Source organism: Perognathus longimembris, chromosome 3 (assembly GCF_023159225.1).
Source record: "Perognathus longimembris pacificus isolate PPM17 chromosome 3, ASM2315922v1, whole genome shotgun sequence".
Lineage (NCBI taxonomy): Eukaryota > Metazoa > Chordata > Mammalia > Rodentia > Heteromyidae > Perognathus > Perognathus longimembris.
This window is the reverse complement of record NC_063163.1, coordinates 64,550,330-64,566,276: the sequence shown is the minus strand read 5'-3', so window position 1 is coordinate 64,566,276 and position 15,947 is coordinate 64,550,330.

The window sequence follows — 15,947 nt, the reverse complement described above, 5'->3', positions numbered from 1 at the left end:
CTCTGTGTCCTGTTGCTCACTCCTGAGGCCCCTCCATGTCAGTCAGCTTGTCCTTCTAGAAGCTTCACACTACTTACTCTTCCCAACCAGGCCCTGAGCAGTCCCCTTCTAGTCCTGGTGGCTGCCCCCCTCCCCCTCCTATGGAGGAGGTTCCAGGGAATTCCCCAGCCAGCCCCTCCCCTCAGCTGTTAGTGTTCCTGGCTAGGGTTGGGAGAAAATGCATGCCTGCTTGTGTGTGCATGTGTGTGTTTGTGTGTGTGTGTGTGTCCTAGGTAGGGCTGCTAAACCTGACTGTTCAGAAAAGGCCTCAGTGCCCTCCTCTCCTCCCCAAACCCCTCCCACCCCCAGCCTCCATTTGGGCTGCCTTTTGGTGTGTGTTATCTGCATGCAGGGATCAGGCTTTGCGTTCATGTGTCATGCATGTACTTCTGTGTATTGAGGATGGCTACATGCCAGTTTTGAAAGAGCACAGGTCTGTCTTCTGCATGCATGCAATACCTGGCACACAAAGGTGCTGTCTGAACATCACTTGCAAAACTGTGTGCCAGGGGCTGGGAATATGGCCTAGTGGCAAGAGTGCTTGCCTCGTATACATGAAACCCTGGGTTCAATTCCCCAGTACCACATATACAAAAAACAGCCAGAAGTGGCACCGTAGCTCAAGTGGCAGAGTGCTAGCCTTGAGCAAAAAGAAGCCAGGGGCAGTGCTCAGGCCCTGAGTCCAAGGCCCAGGACTGGCAAAACAACAACAACAAAAAAAAAACTGTGTGCCAGTGTGTGCATACAGGATTGCATGTATGGTTTCTTGGGGCTCTTGGAACAAGAGGCCATGAGCTGGATGCTGTAACCCTGAGTTCAAGAGCTAGGTTTGAAGCTGTGCTCCCTCTTAGGCTCTGGGGAGAGTCTTTCCTGCCTCTCCCAACATCTAAGAGCTCCAGACATTGTTTATCTTGTGGCTGAGTCACTCCAGTCTCACAGGTGGCTCCTGGTGGCTCCTTGTCTGAATTTCTCTTTAGGTATAAAGATACCTGTCATGAGGGGACCGTCAGCTACATCGGACATTGATAAAAGTGAACTAAGCAACTCATGGGTGGGGATAGGAAGGAGGGAATGAGACTGAAAGTGGGAACCGATGTTACTAAACAAAAGGAAAGTAATGTACCATATCACCTGAAATGGAAAAAATAATTTTTATTGTTAAAGTTCATAGTATTTGTAAGCTATGTAGAGCAGAATGATAATTTCATCATTGTGAAGGTTAAAATGTGTACTGTAAAATATATGTAGTAACTTAAGCTCTCTCTCTCTCTTTTTTTTTTTTTTTTTTTTTTTGCCAGTCCTGGGGCTTGGACTCAGGGCCTGAGCACTGTCCCTGGCTTCTGTTGGCTCAAGACTAGCACTCTGCCACTTGGTAAACTCAATTTAAAAACAACAACAACAACAAAAAAAAAAACACGATGCCTGTCATTGCATCAGGGCTCACCCTGCATAGAGTGAGTCCCTCAGGTTTCATCCCTTCCCCTGCCCTTCCCTCTGTTATGCTGAGGATCAAGCCAGGAGCCTTTTGTGTATGCTAGACAAGTATTCTGTCATCTAAGCCATGCCCATGCCATAGCCCTTTTATTTGTGTTTTGTTTTTGAGACAGAGTCTCTTCTAAGGCCTCTACGTAGCTAGAATTACAGGTGTGCACCACCATATCAAACTCAGGACTCATTTCTAAAAATGCCTACTTGTACTTTATCTTAACTAATTACATCTCCAAGACCTGTGTGTGTGTGTTTGTGCACTCGCCGTCCCTGGGGCTTGAACTCAAGGTCTCGACACTGCCCCTAGTTTCTTTGCTCAAGGCTGGTGCTCTGCCATTCTACCCATAAGGACAGGCTGGTTCCTACCCTTACAATTCCCTTCTTCCATGGGTGAGGGAGGGTCGGGCCCCAGCTCATCCATAGATACAACCAGAGAGTTCCTCTGGGACCATGGTTTGCATACAGTGTCTGTCTGGAGAAGGGGATGTGACCTCCTGCAGATGTTTGCTCACATCTGAGGACATTTGTGGCTGTCACATCTGGAGAACTCCAGGCTAGAGTGGGGTGGAGGCCAGGGATGCTGCTAGCATCTTGCAGTGCTCAGGATACACCTAGAGAACAACCTGGTCTGGTATCTATGGTGCTCAGGATAGTGGAGAGCTCCTGCTTGTAATAATCCTAGCAATTCAAGAGGCTGAGATCTGAGGATAGTGGTTTGAAGCCAGCCCAGGCAGAAAAATTTGTGAGACTCTTATCTCTAATAAACTACTTGGAAAAAACCAGAAGTAGTGCTGTGGCTCAAGTGGTAGAACACTAGCTTTGAGCAAAAGAAGCTCAAGAACAGAGTCCAAGCCCAAAGTTTAAGCCTCAGGACCAGCAGGGGGGAAAAAAAAAAAAAAGGAAAGAAACTAAAAAAAAAGGTCGGGGCTGGGGATATGGCCTAGTAGCAAGAGTACCTGCCTCGTGTACATGAGACCCTGGGTTCAATTCCCCAGCACCACATATACAGAAAATGGCCAGAAGTGGCGCTGTGGCTCAAGTGGCAGAGTGCTAGCCTTGAGCAAAAAAGAAGCCAGGGACAGTGCTCAGGCCCTGAGTCCAAGGCCCAGGACTGGCAAAAAAAAAAAAAAAGAATAGAAAAAACAACGGTCAAATGAAAACATGAGACCCTGAGTTCAAGCTCCAATACACTCCCCCTACACACACACACACACACATACACACACATATACACACACACAAACACACAAATGGGCTGGAGGTGTCTTGTGATTTCTCCCAGGGCCTGGTATACACACAGATGGGTTCTGGATGCCCACATTCTTGCACACTCATGTGTGCAAGCCTTGGGTAAACTTACATGTACACATTTCTCCCCTAGAACAGACAGACTGGGTCCCTCTAGATGGGCCAAGCAATCTGTCTGTGATGGGTAAAGAGGCTCCTCTGAAGACAGCCAGGGCCCCACCAGTCTGCACCCAGGAGGAGATGCCAGTGGGAACAGGAAGTGGTGTGTGTGTGTGTGTGTGTGTGTGTGTGTGCAATGCATAAGGCAGGGACTGCAGCTGTGCTCAGCCCTACCCTGCCCTGGCCTGCCTGGGCTAGCTGCCAGCCCTGCCATCAGCTCTGCCAGTGGCGCGTCCCCTCCTCCAGACAGACGCCCTGTTTACAAGCGAAGCTCACAGACAAGCTGGGTGTCCAGAGACCTCCCAGCTGAGTGTGGTAAGGGGCTGGGGAGGGAGGAACCCTCCTTCCCTGTGTAGAAGGGCTGGTCTGGCAGAGGCAGGAAGTCTGAGCCTTAGCCTCTGCTCCAGCGTGTTTCCTCTGTCCTTCCTGAGTGGGGCTGAGCTGGCCTATGAAGGTGACCCAGGCAGATCCAGCTAGGGCCAAGAACAGGCAGGCACGGCGTGGGGGTGGGGGGAAGGCTAGATGGGAAGGGCCCAGGAAATGGATCACCTCCGAGGCTCCTAGGGGAGGTTCCCTCAGGATGGCCTTGGGGGACCAGAGCTGAAGCAGGCTCTGGGAGGTGCTGCTTCCAAGGAGGCAAACAGGAAGTGAGGTGGGGCCATAATACGGGGTGCTAGAAACCTGCATCAGTTGGCATAATTCCCTGACTCTGGAGGCCCTCCCTGCCCCCCTCCCCCCACCCCCTTTCCTTCCTCTCTTCCTTCCCTCATCATTTTTTTTTTCAATGCTGGGAATGAACCAAGGACCATGTCCATGTTAAGCAAGTGCTCACGATTGCATTTTTGAGACAGGGTTTCATGCCTCAGACTCCCAATTGCTGGAATTACAGGCACGCACCACCACTGCTGGAATTACAGTCACGAACCACCACACCCTGCTCGCTCACCCTTTCTTTCCTTTCTCCCCTTAGCAACCCAGGTCCTCCTTTGCCAAAAAAACTCACACATGAAAGTTCCTAAGCTCTCCACCATGAGGACAGGATCTGAGCCAGGTGCCTATGATCTTAGCTACTGGAAAGGCTGAGATCTGAGCATCTCTGTGCAAAGCCAGCCCAGTCAGGGAAGTTGATGAAACTCTCACCTCCAGTTAACCAGCACAAAATCAGAAGTGGAGCTGTGACTTGAGTGGTAGGGCACCAGCCTTGAGCAAAAATGCTAAGACACAGGGCTGGGAATATGGCCTAGTGTGGTGAAGTGCTTGCTTCGTATACATGAAGCCCTGGGTTCGATTCCTTAGCACCACATAAACAGAAAAAGCTGCAAGTGGCTCTGTGGCTCAAGTGGTAGAGTGCTAGCCTTGAGCAAAAAGAAGCCAGGGACAGTGCTCAGGCCCTGAGTTCAAGCCCCAGGACTGGCAAAAAAAAACAAACCAAAACAAAAATGCTAAGGGACAGTGCCCAAGCTCTGAGTTCAAAGCCTAGTCTAGGCACACACACAAAAAGGACAAGATTTGGTAAGTTCAGTGCTCCCACATTCCCTTGATCTTGGCCTGGCTGCCAAACACTCTGGTATCAACCTGTTTGCCTGGTCCAGAGCTAGCCTGGAACTGCTTCTGAGGCACCCAGAACCAGGACCTGGCCAGGGCAAGGTGGGGGATGCTATCAGAGGCTGGGCACTGTCTCTGAGCCTTTTCCACTCAAGGCTAGTGCTCTGCCACTTTGAGACACAGTGCCATTTCCAGTTTTCTTCCGGTTAATTGGAGATAAGAATCTCATGGACTTTCCTGCTTGGGCTGGCTTGGAACCGAAATCCTCAGATCTCAGCCTCCTGAGTAGCTAGGATGACAGGCATGAGGCACCAGTGCCTGGATTTTTACCAGCTGATCTTTTGGATCACTGTCCCTTCTCCCATGGGAGCCCCACACCAAGCCTGACTGTTCCCTGCTCTAGTTGGCCCGCTAAACGTCCCATAGCCTGGGCTTACAGGATGCTCAGGGGTGTTACCTTTCCTTTGGGCCGGCTCCAGTATGTCTTAGACCCCTAGACCACCTCTGCCACCCTCACAGCTATTTGCTCAGGGTCACACAGCTCAAGGATCCTTGTCTATAATGACTAGGGTTTCTCCCATTGATCATGGGGACCAACCAACTCATGCAACCCTGAACCGCCCCCCCAATGATGTGTGTATGACAGGTTTGATGAAGAGGGTGCCCCCTCCCTGACTCCTTCCCAGGCCCCAATTGGATAGAACCCAAAACTCAGCCAAGCCAGGAGCCAGTGCTTCATGCTTGTAATTCTGTCTACTCAGGAGGCTGAGATCTGAGGATCAAGGTTTGAAATTCAGCCCAGGCAGGAAGGGACATGAGACTTAAAAATTAACCAGCACAAAGATAGTAGTGGAGCTGTGACCCAAGTGGTAGAGCACCTTAAACACAAAAACTCAGGGACAGGCCATGAATTTAAGCCCCAGTACTGGTACTAGCTAGTGCGCGCGCGTGCGCGCGTGCACACGTGCACACACAAACACACGCACACACACACACACACACACACCCTATCACCACCACCACCACCACCAGGAAGCTTATCCTTCCCCATGCTTGTAGTTGGGCACTGTGGGGCCAGCACTAAAGCCAATGGCTCCCACTCTCCCACTCTCCCTCCCTGGTGGCTGTCTGGAGGGTCTGTGGCTGAATGTGGAGCTTGCAGAGAGAGCCATCCTAAACTGGCCACTCTGGCCATGGGGCACAGCTGATGCAAGTGGCTGTAAAAGGTCCTTCCTGCTGGCTGACTCATGGTGCTATCCCAGTAAGCACTGGAGTGTGGGGAGAGAGCCAGGACTGTCTCATGCTGGGGGCGGGATGGGGAGAGTCTGGGCTGTGTGGCCAGGAGCTCTAGGACTTCCCACTTGTGATTATAGCCCCAGGGCCTGCCCTGAGGTGACCAGAGTAACACTAAGTCTTGCCTCCCTGGGGCTCAGTTATTGCACTGTCCCTAAGGGAGGTGTAGAGTCAGGGCTATGTGGCTTGGGCAGAGTTGGCTCAGCAGATGGCCAAAAGCCACCTGCCTGTTCCAGTGACCTGAAATAAGGCACCTTGTTACCATTTGGCCTCCTCCTTGCCCCGTTTCCCCTGAGAATTATTACCCTGTGATGTCCCCTGGAGGACACTTCCTGGTTCTAGGAGCTTTGGGTCGGGGGAGGGAACAGGACGGGACCCTGGTTATCAGGTGCCAGATCTAACAGGAACTTGGAGTATCTTGTACAAAGGGTCCCTAGGTTGGACAGGAGCTCTTAGGGTACATGTGCAGATACTGGGAGGAGTTTAGCCATGTTAACTCTCACAGACAAAGGGATTCTGCAGACGGGATCAAGCTAAGGATTCTGGATTAGGGATCATTCTGGATCATCCCTGGCCCAGTGTCATCGCTGGGTCCTCACTAGAGGGCCACAGGAGGCCAAAATGGAAAGAGAAGCCGCAGCTGATATTCCCACAAAGAGGAAACAGGGGACAGGCACCAAAGACTCACGACTGTGATCCTAGCTACAAATAAGGCTGAGATCTGATTATTGCAGTTCACAGCCAGCCCTGCCAGATGAATCTGACTTTTTTTTTTTTTTTTGGCCAGTCCTGGGGCTTGAACTCAGGGCCTGAGCACTGTCCCTGGCTTCTTTTTGCTCAAGGCTAGCACTCTACCACTTGAGCCACAGAGCCACTTCTGGCTTTTTCTATATATGTGATGGTGAGGAATCGAACTCAGGGCTTCATGTATATGACGTAAGCACTCTACCACTAGGCCAAATTCCCAGCAACCCTCCTCCTGACTTTTATCTCCAATGAACAGCCCAAAATGCTAGAAGTGGAGCTGTGATTCAAGTGGTAGAGCCCCATCCTTGAGCAAGAAAGCCAAGTGGGAGGGCAAGGCCATGAGTTCAAGTCCCAGTATGGGCACAAAACCAAAAACTAAAAAGGGAGGAGAGAGTCTTGAGCTGAGGGGTGGGTTGGGGTGGGGTCTGAGAGGGGGGGTCTGGAAGTGTGATGGGTGCAACTCTGATAATTGCTAGAGCTTCCACTAGCCCTGCCCTACCTGGACTGCTCTACCTTCCCAATGGGGTTGATGGTAGGCAAGTGTGTAATCAGTTTCAATGTTTTTAAGCCCCTAAATTGGGACTCCACTCCTATTCTACGGATGAGAATACTGAAGTAGGGCACAGCCAGTTGGCAGAACCCTGACTCCAGCTTGCGATCCTGATCTCCTGACAGTCACAGGCCTTGGAAGAGAGGGGGAAGCGGAAGGCTAGGTGGGTCGGGATCTCCTAGGATCAGCTGTGGGCCGAACCCTCAAGCCATTCTCGCTGTCTGGTGTGTCACTGCCTTCCTGTATCCCTCAAAGCAGGTTCCCTGTGCACACCAAATCCTATCCCCTGCAAGGGCCTGGGAGGTGCCTCCGTCTCTTCCTCCTCCTCCTCCTCCCCGGCCCCCCCCCCCCCACTCCTTGGGGGTGGTCAGGCCTCGGGGGTGCTCCTCGTTCGTTCTCTGCTCTGGGCTGACGGACAGCCAGGGATACGCAGGGCACGCCTCGGACTCTTAACTTGAAAGCTGCCAGCCCTGGACAGTCAGTCACCCGGGCGCAGGCATTCTAGTTCTGGGGACTGGGCCCCTTTGCCCTGGGGGCGGGGAGCCGTTGCCGAGGCAACGCGTTTGCGTCAGCGATCCAAAGGGAAGTTCGAGCGCCCACAGGGCGATGGGCGGGGCCTACACACTTAGACCAATGCCATTTCAGAGAGCTAGTGAGAAGGCGTGGTCATGGGTTACCAGCTAGCCAATGAACCTGTTGTTTTCGGGCCTCAGGGGAGGGCCTCGTTCCTCTTAAAGGGACTGCACGAGTCACTTGGTGACTTTCTGGCCCCTTGATTCTGCTCTCTCGTCTCTTGGTTCTTTTCCTTCTCTGTTTTCTGGGGAGTACAGCTGCACACCCCCACCCCCAATGTCCACCTTCTCGGCATATATTCCCATTCTCCATCTGATTGGCAGCCATCTGCATTTTTGTGTCCATAACCCTATGTCCCCCACCTCTCCTGCCACCGCCTCCTAGTCCTCTATTATTATTATTTTTTAATCTCTGCTGGGGTGAACCTGGAGCTAGGCAGGTGTTGTACCTCTGAGCCACTCCATCAGTATCAGTATCCTCTTGGTCCTTTAAATCCTGATGCTCCCAAGGCTGGTCCCAGGCAATTATTCCCACCCACTCCGGGAGAAAGGAGAATAAATTACCTGGATTTTTAGACCCAACTTCTGTGTGTGTGTGTGTGTGTGTGTGTGTGTGTGTGTGTGTGTGTATCCTGGTGCCTCTTTTTTTGCTCAAGGCTAGTGCTCTACCATTTTGAGCCACAGCTCCACTTCCATTTTTTTACGTTCATTGGCGATAGAGGCTTACAGACTTTTCTGCTCTGGCTGGCTTTGAACTGTGATCCTCAGATCTCAGCCTCCTGAGTAGCTAGGTTTACAGGTGCAATCCACCAGTGCCTAGTTGTTGTTGTTTTTTTCCAGTCTTGGGGCTTGAACTCTGGGCTTGGGCTCTGTCCCTGAACTTCTTTCACTCGAGGCTAGCACTCTACCACTTGAGGCACAGTGCTACTTCAGGCTTTCTCAGAGTAGTTAATTGGAGAGAAGAGTTTCACAGACTTTCCTGCCCAAGCTGGCTTTGCACTGTGATCCTCAGATCTCAGCCTCCTTGAGTAGCTAGGATTTACAGGTGTGAGCCACCCCTGTGCTCAGCTTGGCTGTTGGTTTTCCATGTGACACCTTGTCTCTTGTCTCTTGCCTTTGAACACTCTCACACTGCAGCTGGCTGGAGTGAATTTCTATTTTATTCTGTCCTTCCCTTTCATTCCTTCCTTGCTCTCTTTTTTTCCCTTAATGTAGGAAGCAGAGCTGGTTCCATCTTGATTAGGGAAACATGGTAACAGTTGTTAAAATGAAGTTAAATATTAGGTCAACCTGACTGCAAAATTCTGCTTCTGTAAATGGCCTGCTTAACTTGTTATTTGCTCTGCCCCCTGTATCAACCCCCTACATCTGTGCTATGCATTTACCCTTATAAGCCCTGGCTCCAGGACTGTTTGGGGTCACAGTGTTAGCACCCGAGTCTGCACTGTGTCCCTGGCCGGTCAGCCCGCATTTTTCAAAGTCGCAGTTTCAGCTCCCGAGTCTGTGCTGCGATCCTGGCTGGTCAGTTCCCCAATAAATCTATCTTTTTGCTTGAGACTGTCTCTGAGTGGTGGACTCTTGGAGGGAGGTGGAATCTCCTCCCTCAAACCCCGTAACACTTAACACATTTTATTTATTTATTTTTTGCCCATCATGGGGCTTGAACTCAGGGCCTGGGCACTATTCCTGAGCTTATTTTGCCCAAGACTAACACTGTACCTCTTGGGCCACAGCACCACTTCTGGTGTTTTTCTGTTTATGGTACTTAAGGAATTGAACCTGTTAGGAAAATGGAGAATGGAAAAGGAATAGGCCGGACTTGATGGTCAATAGGCTAGGAACAGCAGTGAGGGGCACAGACCTTCCTGTAGGTTTGGGGGTTGTGCGAGGGGGTGAATTTGGGACCAGACTTATATGGGGTCTGTGCAAGGAGGCAGAGGTTAATGAAGGCACCATAGGAAGTTAGGGCTTTTCCTTTGGCCCACAAAGGTTGTTTACAGCTGGGCCTAGGTTCTGGCTGGTGTCTGTTTGGGCCTGAGGCAATAGGGTGGGGGTCAATCCTTCAGAACCCACGGCTTCCTGCCTGCTAGTCAAGCACTCTACCACTAAGCCACATTCTCAGCCCTCTTTTTTTTTTCTTATACTATATTTTATGTTGTAACTAAGGCTTAAACTCTGGAGCCTAGGTACTATTTCTTAGATTTTCCACTCAAGGCTGATTGCCTACCACTTGAGTCACAGCTCCACTTCTGGTTTTTGGTGGTTAATTGGAGATGAGTCTTACTGACTTTCCTGCCCCAGGCTAGCTTCGAACCTCACTCCTCAGATGTCAGATTCTTGAATAGCTAAGATTACAGGTGTGAGTCCCCAGCACCCAGCAGCAGTGACAGTTGGTGTTGCTATGAGCTACAAAGTCTACTTCATTCAGCAGGCCCAGGAGACCAGCACAGCTCAGTCCCACTGGCCGTACAGGGGGAGCCAGAAGGCCTTGGTTTTCTGGAGCTGCTCTAACAGGTGACCAGCATAGCTGCATCCGAGTCTAGCAGTGGGCAGGGGTGGCTGGCTTTAACCATCCTGAACCTCTCCTTTTGACTCAGCAGGTGGTATGTTTAGCCCTGGACATGGACGTGGGTTAGGAAAGCAGAATTGAGCTGCTTCAGGATGTCTGTGGTGACCCTGGCCCCATCCCTGTGTCATGACCCTCAAGGGACCTGGCTGTGAGGGCCTCTGCTAGCCTTGTGCCTGTCACTCAAAGAGGTTGAGATCACAGCAACAGCTGGCGTCTGGTCAAATAAAGAAGTTTCCAGCACTGAGCAAAGCTGAGCTGTAGGGGCTTGAAATTAACTGAGCCTGACTTTGTGCCAGGCCAAACTAGTCATAGGAAAGGCAGGGCAGCAGCTCCTGTTGTCAAAGCTCAGTCTGCCCCCTGAGGCTGGGCAGCAGGTTAACAGAAGCCTGGGGGCCCAGGGCCCAAGGGTAGCTCTTTTCCTCCCTGGTGGTTCTTCCCAGGGGAGAGGGCCTGTCTCCCACCCCCACACATCCTCCCTGCAGGCAGAGCTCTGTTCCATCAATGGGGTTTGTTTTCTATCCGCTGACTCTGGCTTGGAAAGAGGGCAGAGGCCCCAGAAATATCTAGGAACGTAGGCCACACCCCTAGGGTGGCTCCCAGGCAGTGGTACCAGAGGTCAGCAGAAGTGCACAATAAACAACAGCAGCCCAAACACCAGGGCTGGACACGTGGGGGCACAGTGCCAGGAGGCGGGGACAGCCCAATTCCCAGTGAGTGGGGAACAGCTCAACAGTGTGCTTGCCCACATGTGGAATGTGGATAAGGCACTGACACACACACTTCAGTGCGGGGGAGAGGGGGGCCTAGGACATCGTGTTCAGTGACACAACTAGAAACAAAAGGCTCCACATAGGAAACATCTAGAACCAGTGAATGCAAAGACAGGACAAGGACTCATGAGGGCCAAGGGCTGAATGACTACTATGGGTATAGGGCATCTATTTGTGTGTGTGTGTGTGTGTGTGTGTGTGTGTGTGTGTGTGTGTGTGTGTGAGAGAGAGAGAGATGGGGCTAGAATTCAGGGCCTTGTCCTTGAGCTCTTCTGCTCAAGGCTAGTGCTCTACCACTTTGAGCCACAGCTCCACTTCCAGGTTTTTTTTTGTTTTTTTTTTGAGTGATTAATTGGAGATAAGAGTCTCACCAGGACTGCCAGGGCTGGCTTTGAACTGGAATCTTCAGATATCAGCCTCCTGAATAGCTAGTATTACAGGCATGAGCCACCAGCACCTAGTTTGGTTGGGCATCTCTTGAGGTGATGGAATGTCTTGGAACTATACAGTGGTTGTTGCACAGTATAGTAAAAGCATTAAGAGCTCCGGAACTGATGTTTCAGATGAATGGATGGAATGGTGTGTGAATTTCTTTTTTTTTTTTTTTTGGCCAGTCCTGGGGCTTGGACTCAGGGCCTGAGCACTGTCCCTGGCTTCTTTTTGCTCAAGGCTAGCACTCTGCCACTTGAGCCACAGCGCCACTTCTGGCCGTTTTCTGTATATGTGGTGCTGGGGAATTGAACCCAGGGCCTCATGTATACAAGGCAAGCACTCTTGCCACTAGGCCAAATTCCCAGCCTCCTGGTGTGTGAATTTCACCTCAACAAAGGAGTTCCACTAATACAACTGCAGCCCTAGGGTTCCCTGAGATGGTGTGTCGTGATCCTGGCAAAGTCCATAGCTCCTGGTGGATGGCAGGACAGCAAGGCTCCTGAATTTCAGTGCTTGCCTCATTTCTTGCTCAACAGGTGAATGAAGGCAGAGAACAAATCTCTAAGGCCAGAGGGGCAAAGGGCATCCCAATGTGCTCTGCAGACAGTAGGGCAAGTCTGGGGCTGGGAGGGAACATGTGAGAACTCAGACTCAGAGGAAGGACACTATGAGTTGGTATGAGCTCAAGTGACAAAGTAGCCAGGTGCCAGTGGCTCACACCAATGATCTGAGCTACTCAGGAGGCTGAGATCTGAGGATCATGGTTTGGAGCTAGTCTGGGCAGGAAAGTCCATAAGACTCATCTCCAATTAACTAGCAAAAAAGCTAAGAGTGGAGTTGTGGCTCAAGTGGTAGAGTGCCAGCCTTGGCACTAGAACTAAGCAAGAGCTTGAGGCCCAATACTAGCATGCTTGTGCGTGCACACACACAGTAATAAAGGCTGGACATCGATGGCTTACACCTTTAATCCTAGCTACTCCGGAGGCTGAGATCTGAGGATCATGGTTTGAAGCCAGCCAGGGTGGGAAAATCCTTGAGGCTTTTCCCCCCCTTTGGTCAGTTGTGGGGCTTGAACCAGGGCTTGGGCACTGTCCCTAAGTTTTTTCACTCAAGGCTAGCACTTTGAGACACAGCTCCACTTCTGGTTTCCTGGTGGTTAGCTGGAGATAAAAGTCTTTTGGACTTTCCTGCCCCAGCTGGCTTTGAACTGTGATCCTCAAATCTCAGGCTCCTGAATAGTTAGGATTATAGGCATGAGCCATCAGCACCCAGCCCCATGAGATAATTATTTCCAATAAACCAGAAGTGGAGCTGGGGCTCAAAATGGTAGAGCACTAGCCTTAAGCAGAAAAGCTCAGGGATAGTACCCAGGCCCTGAGTGCAAGCCCCATGACCCCCCCTTCCCGAAAAAAACCAAAAGATAATAAAAGGAGCATCTGGCAGCTCAGTCTCTGATGATGAAAATTCCAACCACTCTGTGTGTGTGTGTGCGCGGGGGGAGGGGGGGTTTACTGGGGAGTAGACCCAGAGACTGAATGTGTGCTATGAAATGGCTCTACAACTAGAGCTGTACTCCAGCCCAGGGCCTTCTTCGCTCATGTGAACTGAATCCTAATTACCATGAGCCCCTTGGGTTTGCCACTTCCCTCTAGAGAGAGAAAGCAAGATGATGTTTGAGCAGTATAGACTGTGCCTAGCTGCCACACCCCCTTTTTGTGGTTACATCTGGGCCCTCTGGCCCCTTGAGTGTGGGTGGTAGTTTCTTCCTGCTTGGGCCTTAACCTGTTTAGACCCACCTCAGCTCTGTAGCTTCAGACCTTGCCCCCAAGGCAATGAGGCAGGAAGTGTGTGTTGTTTTGAGTTGCTGTATGGGGTGATTTTATTTTTTGGTGCCAGTCCTGGGGCTTGAACTGAGGGCTGGGGCACTATCCCTGAGCTTTTTGAGCTCTACCACTTGAGTCTCAACTATATATATATATATATATATATATATATATATATATATATATATATATATTTTTTTTTTGCCAGTCCTGGGCCTTGGACTCAGGGCCTGAGCACTGTCCCTGGCTTCTTCCCGCTCAAGGCTAGCACTCTGCCACTTGAACCACAGCGCCGCTTCTGGCCGTTTTCTGTATATGTGGTGCTGGGGAATCGAACCTAGGGCCTCGTGTATCCGAGGCAGGCACTCTTGCCACTAGGCTATATCCCCAGCCCCTCAACTATATTTTTGGCAGTTAATTGGAGAGTCTCATCAGGAACTTTCCTGGCTTTGAACCATGATCCTCAGATCTCAGCCACTTAAGTAGCTAGGATTTCAGGTATGAGCCACTGGTGCCCTGCTGGGTGGCTTCTTTATATTTTTATTTTTTGTGCTTGTACTTGGGTTTGAACTCAGGCCTGAATGCTGTTCCTTAACTTATACACTCAAGATTGGTGTTCTACCATTTGAGCCACACTTCTATTTGTTGTTTGTGTGTGTGTGTGTGTGTGTGTGTGTGTGTGTAGTTACTTGGAGATAAGAGTTTCATGGACTTTCCTGCCTGGGCTGTCTTGGAACTGCAATCCTCAGAGCTCAGCCTCTCAAATAGTTAGGATTACAGGTGTGAGGCACCATTGCCCATGGTGGGGTGACTTCTTTGCAGCAGCCACTAATGAATGATTGCAGCTAACTGGTGTGTGATGATTGGCTAAAGGCCACTACAGTTGCAAGGATAGGCTCATGCCATCTCCATCCGGTAGTCAGCATTGGGAGCTGATGTGTTAAGAATGCTTTGGGGGACTGGGAATGTGGCTTAGTGGGAGAGTGCTTGCCTAGCATGCATGAAGCCCAAAGTTTGATTCTTCAGTACCACAGAAACAGAAAAAGCCCGAAGTAGCGCTGTGACTCAAGTGCTACCTTGTGCAACAGAAGCTCAGGGACAGTGCCCAGGCCCTGAATTCAAGCCCCAGGACTTGAAAAAAAAAAAAGAAGAAGAAGAAAAAGAAGAATGCCTTGGGCTGATGGCTCACAGCTGTAATCTAGCTACTCAGGAGGCTGAAATCTGAGGATCACAGTTCAAAGACAGCCCAGAGAGGAAAGTCCATGAGATTCCTTTTTTTTTTTTTTTGGCCAGTCCTGGGGCTTGGACTCAGGGCCTGAGCACTGTCCCTGGCTTCTTTTTTGCTCAAGGCTGGCACTCTGCCACTTGAGCCACAGCGCCACTTCTGGCCGTTTTCTGTATATGTGGTGCTGGGGAATTGAACCCAGGGCCTCATGTATATGAGGCAGGCACTCTTGCCACTAGGCCATATCCCCAGCCCTCCATGAGACTCTTATCTCCAATTACCCACCAGAAAAATGGCAGTGGCACTGTGGCTCAAGTGGTAGAGCATTAGCCTTGAGCTGAAGGGCTCAGGGATAGCACCTAGCCCCAGAGTTCAAGACCCATGACCAACGAGAGAGAGAGAGAGAGAAAGAGAGAGAGAGAGAGAGGAAGAAGAAAAAGTAGTAGAAGTAGTAGTAGTGGTGGTGGCTTGGGTGATCTAAAGTCAAAGATGTCTCAGTTTTGCTGTTCCCCAGCCAGCAGAAGAACCCAGGAGGCCTGGGAAGTTTCCACTAGCCTCACCCTGAACCTTGGGCTTCTCTCCTTCCACAACCTACAGCGCCCTCTAGGGATGAGTGCAACACCTGGCAGGTAGAGGGCTCTAGGCACTCCACCTACTTTTAAAGCCTGATGACCTCCCAGGCCCTTCTTACTGGTCCCATGGAGGTAAGCAGTTTGGGATGCAGCCACACTAAGGGCTTCAAGACCTCTTAGTCAAGACTGTCCTGTTGGGTTTGGAACCAGGGCATTTTATATTCAAAGGGACTTGGAGAGTTCTGTCCCATACTTCACATGTCAGACAGAGACGTTTCAGGGTAAATTTGTCAGTAGTCTAAAGCCACAGGACTGGATTGCAATGGTGAGACACAAATCACCCTCTCAATCTAATCTTTTTTCTTTCTTTTTGGTGCACATCCTTTGGTTTAAACTCAGGGCCTGAGTGCTGGCCTTAGCTTTATTGCTCAAGGCTAGTGCTCTACTACTTGAGCCACTGATCTTTTGTTTTTTTGGTGGTTAATTGGAAATAGTCTCATGGCTTTTTTTTTTTTTTTTTGCCAGTCCTGGGCTTTGGACTCAGGGCCTGAGCACTGTCCCTGGCTTCTTTCTGCTCCTGAGCCACAGTACTACTTCTGGCTTTTTCTATATATGTGGTACTGAGGAATCAAACCCAGGGCTTCATGTATGAAAAGCACACTACCACTAGGCCACATTTCCAGATCCTGAAACCATTTTTGTATTGTCTTCTTTTTTGTGATACTGGGGACAGGCTCAGGCAAGGCACGCCACCAAGTTACATCGTGTGTGTATGTGTTATAGTACTAGGCTTGAACTCAGCTATTCACATACTTAGCTGCTTCTTCTCAAGGCTGGTTGTTATTGAGGCACAGCTCTACTTCCTGCTTTTTGAAGGTTATTTGGATAGTCTCATGGACTTTTTTCTTTTCTTTT